General features: G+C 47.7%; 1 non-coding gene across 1 annotated transcript; it reads left to right on the top strand.

Moving 5' to 3' along the window:
* Positions 1-786: 786 nt before the first annotated feature.
* TRNAQ-UUG (transfer RNA glutamine (anticodon UUG)) lies at positions 787-871 on the top strand. The gene has a single exon. It is a non-coding gene; the product is annotated as a tRNA-Gln (tRNA).
* Positions 872-12,365: the final 11,494 nt, after the last annotated feature.

Raw genomic sequence — 12,365 nt, 5'->3', positions numbered from 1 at the left:
AGCCCCCGGGCGTCCTTCTAGTCTAAAAACCCCACCCAAATGGGGACCCGAGGGATGAAAGTGGCCCACAGATGCATTCTGATCGGCTCGTGGCATTTAAAAAACACTAGCTGTGGGGTGCCTGGGTGGCTCAGTCGGTTAAGCGTCCAACTTCACGTCTCAGGGTTTGTGGGTTCAAGGCCCGCGTTGGGCTCTGCGCTGACAGCTCGGAGCCTGGAGCCTGCTTCGGATTCTGCGTCTCCCTCTCTCTCTCCCCTTCCCCACTCGCGCTCTGTCTCTCTCTCGAAAATAAACATTAAAACTTCCAAAATCCAGTAATAAGAAAACAAACCACCCAATATTTTTTTAAGTCAAGTCTACACCCAACATGGGGCTCAAACTCACAGCTCCAAGATCAAAAGTTACATGCTCCAGCCCTGAGCCAGCCAGGCACCCCCGGACCACCCAATAGTTTTAAATGGGGAAGATTTGAACAGACACAAATCAAGAATAGATACTCACAACAAATGAGCAAATGAGATGTCCCACGTCTTCAGTTTCTACAAGATACCCCCACACATCTGTTAGAAAGGCTAAAACTTTTAAAAGCTGGTGAGTATCAGGGACAAGCCTTCGCAGGGTGTTGTCCGGATGAAATATAACAATGTGTGTGCGGCACGGGTCACAGAATGTATCCTTAATATGTGTATTTTCAGAAATTTTGAAAGGAAATTAAGAGCCCGAGCTTTGGAAGAGGAGACTAGAGAGAAGAGACGAGGACTAACATAAGAAGGAGATGTCAGGGGCGCCTGGGTGGCTCAGTCGGTTAAGCGTCTGACTTTGGCTCAGGTCATGATCTCACGGTTCGTGGGTTCAAGCCCCACGTCGGGCTCTGTGCTGACAGCTCGGAGCCTGGAGCCTGCTTCAGATTCTGATTCTGTGTCTCCGTCTCTCTCTGCCCCTCTCCTGTTCATGCTGTCTCTCTCTGTTTCTCAAAAATAAATAAATGTAGGAAAAAAAAATTTTTTTAATAAAAAAAAAAAGAAGGAGATGTCAGTGCACAGAAGTTCCTCTCAAAGGAATCGATTTCCCTTGCTAAAAATTCCAACCACTGCCCTGCTATCCAACCAGGAGGATGGCATGAAAATGAGCCCACAGTCACCAAACCCCTGCTATTCCTCAAGGACTCACACAGACTCACCCCAGGTGACAGGTGTGGCTCAGCAAGGTCAGTAGCTTGCCCAAGGCCACACGGCAAATGAACCGAAGAGCCAGAATTCCCATCAGGTCTGTACTCTACCCCCCCATGCAATACAGCCTCCCAAACTGGGAAACGGAAGAAGCAAACAGAGTGAGATTCCTTCTTCAGGGGAAATCTCCGCGTTATTTAACAGGCCTACCTCACACACAAAGTCTCGACTCCCGCTACCTCCCGTCTTCTGAGTCCTTCCATATTTACCGTCTTGTATTAGATACCCACCCCTCTCCCGGGTTCCACCTACCCAGTGCTAGCCGGGTTCCTCAACATGTTTTTCACTTGCACCTCCCCTAAGGAAATTTTGTAGCTTTTTTTTCTAAGTGTCCCCCCCCCCCCCTTGAGATGTTCATTTCACGGTTATACTGTATATCTGTGTACCTGTCCGTAACATCCACGTGTGCTTTATAACAAGAGTGAGATTTTTTTGCGCCTCCTTCCCCCAAGAGCCAGTTTGACCCCTTTGAGGGCAGTTCTACACCCCTTGGGAGCGTGGGGGTGGGGGTGATGACAGAATCAGTGACAGCGACACAGTGTGGGACAGGGCTCGGTTGGTGCCTGCTAGGGTCATAACTAGGTGCCTGCTAGGGTCATAACTACGTGCCTCCGTAGACGTTGACTCAGCAGGTCTCCCCTCGCACGCTCGTGTATGACACCACTGACTCCTTCTTGGAAGTGGAACACTGTCCCCCTCCTATGTGGCTCTTCCCCAGTCCCTTTCCATCTCTGTCCGCTTGCAGGCCCCATGCAGAAGCGATTCGAGGAGAGCAAAAAGCACGGGAGGGTGGCAAGATGAGTCTCGGTCATCCCGATTCCTTCATTTTCCCAGCCTTTTCAGCTTGGCCCGAATTGTCTCTTTAATCTCAACAGTCTTTCTTAGTCACGGTGTCCGGAGAAGCATTTAGACCTTGAAAACGTACCCGACCAGCTCTTTTCTAGAAATGATGACCGCTGAACTTCAGCAGGTGCTGAGCTGGATTCTTTTCGGGGATTATCAGTGTTTCATTTTTGCAACAACAAGGGGAGGTGATGGAGGCTCAGGGATGTCAGTTAATTCATCCCAAGTCACACGGGGGTCAGTGGAGGGCAGCCCAGGCTGTCCATCCAGGACAGAGCGGCTCCAAATGCATGTTGCTAACCACTGTGAGAAGCCCCTGCTTAATTTTAGTGCATCGCTTCCCTCAAAGTGGGAAGGAAACAGCAGATGGAAATTTTCAAAGGGAGAGGAGGCATCTTTGTGCTTTCTATATTCTCCCAGCCACTAAAGGATCCCCTGGTGCTTAGTTAGACTTGTTTTAGTGGTGCATCTAAAAACTGTTTAAGATTTGCTACCCTCCCAAAAAAGAGGGGGTGCCTGGCTGGCTCTTGAGCATGTGACTCTTGATCTCAGGGTCGTGAGTTCAAGCCCCACATTGGGTGTAGAGATTACTTTAAAAAAAAAAAAAAGACTTGTTCCCCAGCCATTGACTGCTCTTAGTAAGTCTTACTTCTCTTCTCTCTCAATTACTAGATTATCAAATGATTCTCCCGAGGGAGAAACCTCCCAGTGAGAACAAAGCTCCAAGGAGCAGAGCTTACCCTCTTACACTTTGCCAGATGGGCCCAGAATCTTTGGACAGATTTGAATAATGAATCACGTTTTCCCTGGTGCCCTCAGTTGCTTTCCTCGCGGTATTCTTCAGCCCCGTTTGCGTTGTGTTAACCTCGAATAGCTTCCTGTGTGCTTCGAGGACTAAGTGAACATCCTTTCAGTTTCTTTTCAGTTAAGGAAAGAGAAAAATCTACTTCTCTAACCATCTCTCACGTTTCTTCTCTATTATCTACTTATCTATTTTCTTATCTATTTTCTACTTCTCTAGTTTCTTCTCTGTTATCTACAGAGTTTGCCTTCTGCAGCGCACTTCAGAGGAGTTACCGCTAATCCCCACTTCCGGTAAATGCCCACTACCCAGTTTCTGGATAAGAAAAGGAGGCGGGGGAAGTGACTGGTCCGGACACACGACAGGGTATTGAGAAACGCAGAATTCAGTTCACCTTTTGCTGGCCCACGGGCTTTTCAGTAACACGATTTTCCCACATGTGGCCAGAACATTAGTCAAAACTTTCTCTTTCAGGCACCTTTGAGACTTCCAGCCCAAGTCTACCATTTCCACTTCGAGCCCAGTGAATGCACCCCCGCCCCAATGCTTTCTTTGCTTGACATTTTCAGTCAATCTTTTTTTTTTTTTTTTTTTTGGTTCTTAAAACTGTCAAGGCAGACTTTCCGTTTCTGGTCCAGCATGTGAGGCGTTCAGAAGTCGCCACTACCAACAAGTAAAAAAGCTGAACAGGCTGCAAAATTAGCAGCTCCTTTTAGATCTGCAAGGGAATTGAGGCCGCTGCAAACCACGGCCTCCAACGCTGGAGGGACAGGCAGGCTACTAGAGAAAATCACCACCTGCTCTAGAGTCCCCCTTGTAGGGCCCGGCACCCAGGGCGGGTGGGCCTGAACTGGTGAATGGCCGGAGGCTCGGTGTGGCCAGACCCGGGAGTCAACACCTCCGGGGGTTCCAGGCATAAGGGACACTTTGGCAGGTTTTAACCTCCGAGAACTTGACCAGGTACTCCCGGTCAGTATCAGAGAGAAGTCCCCTTGTGCTCCCAGAAGGAGAAGGGACAGTAACTGCTCTGAAATACCCCAGAGTATTTCGTTCCTCCCAAGAAAGTCTGTCCTCAGGGGAAACTAGTTCATCAGGGCTTAACCTGCTGGAGTTTTATCAGAACCGATGTAGGGAGGGAACATACACAACTCCAGCCTCCTCTAGCCATCCTGTCCCAACCACTGCGTGGAGCTGACGACCTGAGAAGCAGCTGTGAAGTTCTGTGAACTGAGGCATGGGCTCACCAGCAGGCTGAGACCTGATCCCAGGACTCTAGGACGCTCCCCGCCCCCTCCCACCTCACCACTGCTGTCAGCGGGCCTAATTATATAACAGTTCCTTCTACCTATCACATGATGTCAGGCTATCAGCAAAAAAAAAAAAAAAAAAAGAAAGGAAAAAAAGTACAAGACATACTTGAAAGCAAAAAACACAGTTGAAAGAAGCAGATTAAGCATCAGAACCAGACTCCGACATGGCAGGGATGCTGGGATGATCAGAGCGGAAATTTAAAACCACTCTAATGAAGATGCTAGGAGTTGTGATGAATAAAGTAGACAGCATGTAGGAACAGATGAGGCGATGCGAGCGGAGAGATGGGAATTCTGAAGAACCAAAAAGAAATGCTAGAGAGAAAACACTGTAACAGAAATGAGGACTGGGCTTCCCAGTAGACTGGATGCAGCTGAGGACAGAACGTCTGGGCTTGAGGAGATTTCGACAGAAACTAGGGAAACTGAAAAGCAAAGAGAACAAAGACTGAAAAAAAGCAGAACGGAATACCCCAGGACGGCGGGACAATTACGAAAGGTGTAACATGCACGCAGTCGGGATACCAGAGGAGAAAGAAAGGAACAGAGGGAGTGTTTGAGCATAATGACTCTGAACCCCCTCCCCCCACCTCCTGCCCCAATTAATGGCAGACACCAAGCCACAGATCTAGAAAGCTCAGGTGTACGAAGCAGAAATAAGTGCCCCCCAAAACCTACATCCGGCCATACCCTGTTGAAGTGGCAGAAAGTCAAATACAAGGAGAAGATGCTGACAGAAGTCAGGGGGAAAACCATCCACCTACAGGGGAGCAAAGAGAGCCATGAAGTCTGACGCCTCAGAAGTCAAGCGAGTGCCGAAGAGAGTGGAGTGGAATAATTAAAGTGTTGGGAGACAAAACCCACCAGCCTAGAATTCTGCTCCATATAAAGTCATCCCTCAACAGGGGAAGGAGAAATCAAGACTCCCTCAGACAAACAAAAATGGAGGGGATCCGTTGCCGGTAGATAGGCCTTGCAAGAAATGCTGAAGGGTGTTCTTTGCCTTTGGATGCAAGTGGTCAAAAAGTTCACACTTGTGATGGTGTGATAAATAAGGACTAGGGATGTAATGTACAGTATGATGTCCACAGTTAACTGCCCTGGGGTATATTTGAGAGTCGTTAAGAGAGTAGATCTGAGGGGCAGCTCGGTGGCTCAGTCCGTGGAGTGTCCAACTCTTGACTTCCGATCAGGTCATGAGCTCATGGTTCACGGGGTTGAACCCCACGTTGGGGGTCTGTGCTGATAGCACAGAGCCGGCTTGGGATTCCCTCTCTCTCCCTCTCCTTCTGCCCCTCCCCCACTCATTCTCTCTCTCTCTCTCTCTCTCTCTCTCTCTGTCTCTCTCTCCCTCTCTCTCTCTCCGCCCCCCACCCCTGGCCCTTTCCCGCTCATTCTCTCTCTTTCAAAATAAATAAATAAACATTAAAAAAAAAATTAAAGAGTTGGAAGCTTAACTGACTGAGCCACCCAGGTGCCCTTATTTTTCTTATTCTTAAGTGATCTAACAGTGTATTCATTTTTTTTTTTTTTTTTTAATTTTTTTTTTTCAACGTTTTTTATTTATTTTTGGGACAGAGAGAGACAGAGCATGAATGGGGGAGGGGCAGAGAGAGAGGGAGACACAGAATCGGAAACAGGCTCCAGGCTCCGAGCCATCAGCCCAGAGCCTGACGCGGGGCTCGAACTCACGGACCGTGAGATCGTGACCTGGCTGAAGTCGGACGCTTAACCGACTGCGCCACCCAGGCGCCCCTCTAACAGTGTATTCAAAACAACAATTGAAACAATGTATTCAATTATGTATTCTCCTGTGTGTATATACGTATGCTTATGGATAAGGAAAAGGGCAGTGACTATACAAAGAATAAGAGGGCTTTGTTACCACAACTGACCCTTGAACAGCATGAGGGTTAGGACCACTGACACCCCACGCACTCGACCGTCCACGTATGACTTTGACTCCCCAAGAACTTAACTACTGTTAACCAGAGGCCTTACTGATAACATAAATAATTAACACATGTTTTGTATGTTATATGCATCGTGTACTGCTTTCTTATAGTAAAGTATGCTAGAGAAAAGCAATGTTACTAAGAAAATCATAAGGAAAATACGTTTGGAGTACTGTATTGTATTTATAAACACACACACACACACACACACACACACACACACACAATGCATATAAGTGGACCCACACAGTTTGAATCTGTGCTGCTCAAGGGTCAGCTGTCACTATCTGTGAGGCGGCATAGCGTTATTTGAAAGTAGACTGTTTGGGGCACCTGGGTGGCTCGGTGGGTGAAGCATCTGACTTCGGCTCAGGTCATGATCTCCTGGTTCGTGAGTTCAAGCCCCGCGTCAGGCTCTGTGCTGACTGCTCGGAGCCTGGAGCCTGCTTCAGAGTCTGTGTCTCCCTCCCTCTCTCCGCGTCTTCTGCTCGCACTCGGTGTCTCTCTCTCCCTCTTTCAAAAATAAACATTAAAAATTTAAAAAAATAAAACACTGAAAAAATGAAAGTAGACTGTGGTCAGGTGTAAAGGTGTATGTATAAATGCATATTGCCAATTCTAGGACAACTACTAAAAAAAGTGCCACAGCCACGCACAGCCTGGGAAAGTGCCACCCTCCTCGGACGAGAAAGAAACGGCTCTCGGACACGGACACGGGTTGGATGTGTGGGGGCCTGGCTCAGGCCTCTCGGCCAGGAAGAGATACTTTTGCTTCCTTAAATGGCTGCACCCAGCAGAGCGGGGCGTCCAACAGCCATAACCTTGGCAGCTTCCTCACCTCCGGGATCTTTTGCGGAAGGATTAAACGATTGGCGCTCACTTACCCCTTGGCTTCTCTGCCCTCGGCATCTTAAAGCTAGATCTCAAAGATGGAGGCCACAAGTGTGTGTCTTTTCCCACCTGTCTCCTGCCCCCATCACAGGACCCGGCTCAGTTTTACAAAATAGTAGGGAAAAGGTGCACGAAAGATGAGGGAAAGGAAAGAAGAGAGGAAGGAAGGAAGAAGGCGAGGAAGGGAGGAAGGGAGGAAGGAAAAGTTGGCTTTAAAGAATAAGATAGAATAAGGACCACGGGCATCTGGGCGGCTCAGTTGGTTGAGTGTTTGACTCTTGGTTTCGGCTCAGGTCATGATCTCATGGTTTGTGGGTTTCAGGCCCGCATCGGGCTTGGGATTCTCTCTTTCCCTCTCCCCCTGCTCGCTCCCTCTCTCTCTCTCTCAAAAATAAGTGAACATTTTTTTTCAACTTTAATAAAAAATAATCAATCAATCAATCAATCAGGAGCTTGGTGGGTTTAAGTGTGGCTACAGCGCCATGGGAAGGGGCAGAGTGGGGAGGTAGGGCCGTGGCCAGGGCAGATCAGGTACCATCTATAAACTGTGGTGAGGAGTTTGAATGTGATTCCAGGTGTGGTGGGAAACCCCTGGAGGGCTTCAGGAAGGGGCACTTTTGTTTTTTGTTTTTTCTTAAAGATTTTTATCCTTAAGTATGTTCTCCCAACGTGGGGCTCGAACTTACAACCCTGAGGTCAAGAATCGCAAGCTCTACAGACCAAGCCAGCCAGGTGCCCCAAAGGAAGCAATTCAGAATGATGGTGGCAGCAGGCAGCACAAGAGAAAGTGAGAAAAGCATTCAATAAGGAACTCCTGGAAAAAAAAAAAAAAAATTCTTGGACTTAGAAGTTCGACCTCATTCCCACCACCCTGGACTAAACTCCAGGATGAAGATCAGCTCACAGTTAGGGAGCCACATTCCGTCAACAATTGCTGTGCCCCCCTCCCCCCAAAGTGAGCTAATCTTAAAATCAAAAGACAACCTGTAAAAGTTCACTTTGGGGGCTTTTCTTTTCTTTTTTTTTAAGTTTATTTATTGGGGGGGGGGGGTGGGGTGGGGAAGAAGCCCAAGCAGGGAAGGGTCAGAGAGAGAGGGAGAGAGAATCCCAAGCAGTCTCTGCACCGTGAGCACAGAGCCTTACATGGGGATTGAACTCACAAACCATGAGATCATGACCTGAGCCGAAATCAAGAGCTGGACTTAACCAACTGAGCCACCGGGGTTCTTCTTTAAAAGCGGGCATCACCAAGTGCGTGGAGCCCAAGGGGGCACCTGCAGCCAGCAATGCGTCAAGTCCCTCCCCGCCTTCTCCCCCCTCCCCCCCTCCCCCCACTGCTCAGGTGCTTTCTCCCACACCAGTGCTGTCAGCCCAGTGACAACAGGGGTCCCGGTGAGAGCCAGTGTCCTCACCAGACCGTTTGTTAAGGAGCTTGCTGTTGTTTTGGGTTATATCTTTGTTTTTGACACACAGCACACTTTAGCCAAAATATTAGGCTAAATCGTAGACAGTTTCCATTCTTATAGTTCGAAGACAGTGTAATACCCACAATTCATGAGGCTCACTCTGGTGTGTTCTTCCAGGCCCCCAGGAGCCTTTGGACTTGTAGCCACACTCAACGTTCTTCTGTCCCTCAAACTGCCCTAGGAACTCTGGCTTCCAGGTCTTCATGCATGCTGTTCCCCCACTTAAACTCTCCATCTGGCCACCTGGGACTCATCATCGGGTTCCACCAGCGACGGCACATCCTCCAGGAAATGTCACCTGAGCCTTGAGGGTCCAGGCTGGGGTGCCCTCTGAATTCTCCGAAAGGGCCATCTTCTCTCAACAACAATGATAATAATAATAGGGGCACCTGGGTGTCTCCATCAGTTGGGTGTCCCACTTTGGCTTAGGTAGCGATCTCGCGGTTCGAGGGTTCGAGACCCACATCGGGCTCTGTGCTGTCAGCCTGTCAGCATGGAGCCCACTTTGGATCCTCTGTCCTTCTCTCTCTCTGCCCCTCTCCTGCTCATGCTCTTTCTCTCAAAAAGTAAATAAAGTAAGTAAGTAATAATAACAGCTAATACTATGAAGTTTCTAAGTATCAATGCCAGGCGCACTTCTCCGATGTCTGATATATTAGAAATAAATGTCTCGTAACCACAGCTGGCAATGACCCAAGGCCACCCCTTCGCGTGGGGTGTGATGGTGCGGTGAACATACCCATCTATCCCCTCACAACAACACTGTGCCTTGCCTACTATTATCTCCATTTTACAGATGAGAAAACTGAGGCAGAGAGCTGTATCGTGAGCGGCTCTAGCCCATACCGTCAGTTAGTGGCAGGTGGGGATCTGAACCCCCTCTGTGCGTCTCCAGAGCCTGTGATTTTGCCACCACACGCTCCTGTGTCATCTCTGTAATTACCATCCGCTCGTCTTTCTCCCCCGCGGGTCTGAAAGCTCTTCAAAGGCAGGGCAGTGTCTCTGCTGCCCTGAAGGATCCCTGCAGCACCCGCTCAATGGCATGTGGCACGAAGACGGTGCCAGATGCGTGTTTCGCTTCCTGGACTCACTGGAGACCCGCATTGCCAAAACCTCAAGGGTGGTGTGATTTTTTTAACACGTTCCGAACCATTGCTGAGTAGGCAGCTCGAGAACTGATCAAAAGGAGGGAACATAGCATCGAGAGGGGCAACATCAAGTACAGATAGGACTTTCATGAGTCCTTCCTGAAGGGCATGTGTGCAGTCACCATAGGATACGGCATTGACTTTTCCCAGCAAAACTGGTTCAGGTAGTGGAATAAATGTTCAAAGTGATCTTTTTTTGCATTTTGATATTCTTGGGGCAAGAGGGAAAGGTTAGAAAAAGAGAAAAACCAAAGGCACTGCGGCATGCTGGGAAACATCTAATATTACAGACCTTCAGGGAAATAGTGGTGGTCCTTATAATTTTAACAATAATTTGCTATTTCACTGACTATTCACTGTGTACTTAGTGGGTGCTTAGCGAATAAAACAAAGTCACCGATCAGCCTAACACTATATCCAATATGGCCATACATTCCAATATGGCAGCCACAAGTCACAGGTGGCCGCTGAGCACTTGAAATGTGGCTCGTCAGGTTGAGGTGTGCTAGGCGTGTAAAATAGACACCAGATTTTGAAGACTTGGCCCAAAAAATAAATATCAAAATATCTCATTAACAGTCATTTCATAGCGATTTGACGTTCACAGGATAATGACACATGGAGTTGAATAAAACATGCTATTATAATGAAGTTCATTGGTTTCTTTTTACCTTTTTGATGGGATCCTTAAAAAGTTTTCAATTTCGTATGTGGCTTGCACTGTATCTCTATTGGGTGGTGCTGTTCTAGAAGTGACGAATGCTTTGAAGGAAAACAAAGCAGGTCAAGAAAATGGGGAGAGATGGGACGTGGGGTCCTGGCAATATTTCACGGAGGTTGTTCATGATAGGTCTCTCTGAGGAAGTAGTATTTGATTATCCTAAGAAGTAGACAAATCTCGATTCCTAGAAAACCTGCTTAGAGCCTGCTGTTTCGTTGCATTATCTGCCAAAATACTGCCTGAAAACTCATAAGGAGCCCGTGGGGATAAAAACGGTTGAAGTGCGTTGTACTTCCTTGTGTGATCGTCTTCTAGACTTAAGAGCCAAGAATAATGGTTTTCTCCTACAAACGGTCAGCAAATGATCAGAGAACAATCTTCTTTAGGCACAAGTAATAAAGATCTTGCAGATAGATTTTCTCTTCTCTGGAGTTCTTCGCAACCACATCATCCATTTTTATTTAATTCTGATACAACTCATGTCCGATGCTACGGTGGCGGGGCGGGGGGGTACGGCCGGCAGGTGTTGGCGGGGGAGAGGGACTGAACAGAGCTTCATGTCCCTCAGGGTCTAGTTCAATGCCAAACAATAATTGTGTTTCCTGGATCTACGGAATAAATGTACGGTAGGGGCAATTCTGTTTAAAGTGAGCAGAGGCACTTACAAAATCTGCCATAGTAAGAGGATTGCTGTTACTGGAACGGGGTAATTCGAGCACCTCTCAAAAGTATGGGATAAAAACTTAAGCCCAGATTCGAAAGTTCTGCCCGGGGGAAATGAAAGTAAACACAAACTGAAGGAGTGGAACTGTTGAAACAATAAACTATGGCCGAACTTTGATCATCAGGAAGCCCTTAAAATGTCAGCCGTGCACAATCCAAGAGCTGTTATTAGGTGGTGGGTTCCGTCACAGACCGTTGCCACGGGCTCACCGCCTTTTAATTGAACTTGACGCTGGACACAGGCCTGATCGCAGAACAATGCGATTTTGTACATGATTCCAGGGCTGTATTTAGTGAATTCAGACCCAATAAAATAAATCATTTCGGCGCTTTTGCTTTCATATTTAGGGAAGCCCAGGTACACCGCAGATCATAGCGTGTTGTTGACACAAAGCCAACACACTCAGACCTTGATGTAGACCAGATCCCGAAGCTGTGGGAAGCCGGGCCGTGTCTACCACTTAGGAGAGAATTCTACTGTATTTGTCTTTTTCCTAGATCTTGGCCGTACTTGAATCAAAGACTCTGTCTCTCCTCATCCCCCAAAAGAACGGGGGGGGGGGGGGGGGGGAAGATAGGACAGAGAGTATTTCCTTTATTTTCTGAAATTATTTCCAGTTATTCCCAGTGATTCTGAAAAAATACAAGTGTGGCCAGTGGCTTAATGGTCAGCTCCTGAGACTGACTCACACATTTGAGACATTTTTTTAGGGAGGCATTATCTCAGGGAGCCCTGGGAAAGAATTTTATTCGAGTTACGAATATGTTCTGCTTTTAAAAATAAGGTTGTGGCCAAAGTTCTCAGATATCCTTGAATAAGAGGAATGATTTGGGTTATTTTTTCTGTTGGCTGTCATGTCAGAAAGCCCAGAAGCCGTTGGAATAACCAGTTCTACACTCCCACTCCGGGTGTAGATGGCTATGTGCGTTTCAGGACCTATTTGGAAAAGCAGAAGTGGTGACTTCCTCCCCGCCCCCCCCCCCCTTCCACACACTGATCCTCAGTGTATCCCCAACGTCTGCAGAAGTCCACAGAGGATTAGCTCTCAGGTCAAAGTGACAATGCCAGTAAAGGAAACCACTCCCCCCCCCCCCACTCCATCCAAGGACCCAGAAACAAACTATCAAACAAAAAGGTCCTACCTAAATTTCATTAGAAAGGAAATAGGTCCTTACAACAAAACAAAACAGAAACTGGTGGCAGAGGTAGAGAGGAGGAGCGTGCTTAACTCGAAAATGATTAATCAGTTCCCTTGCTTCCTTAATTTCCAGCTGTA

Source organism: Panthera onca, chromosome A3 (assembly GCF_046562875.1).
Source record: "Panthera onca isolate mPanOnc1 chromosome A3, mPanOnc1 haplotype 2, whole genome shotgun sequence".
Lineage (NCBI taxonomy): Eukaryota > Metazoa > Chordata > Mammalia > Carnivora > Felidae > Panthera > Panthera onca.
Note: the sequence above shows the minus strand (reverse complement) of the source record. Positions and strands in the feature narration are given on the sequence as shown.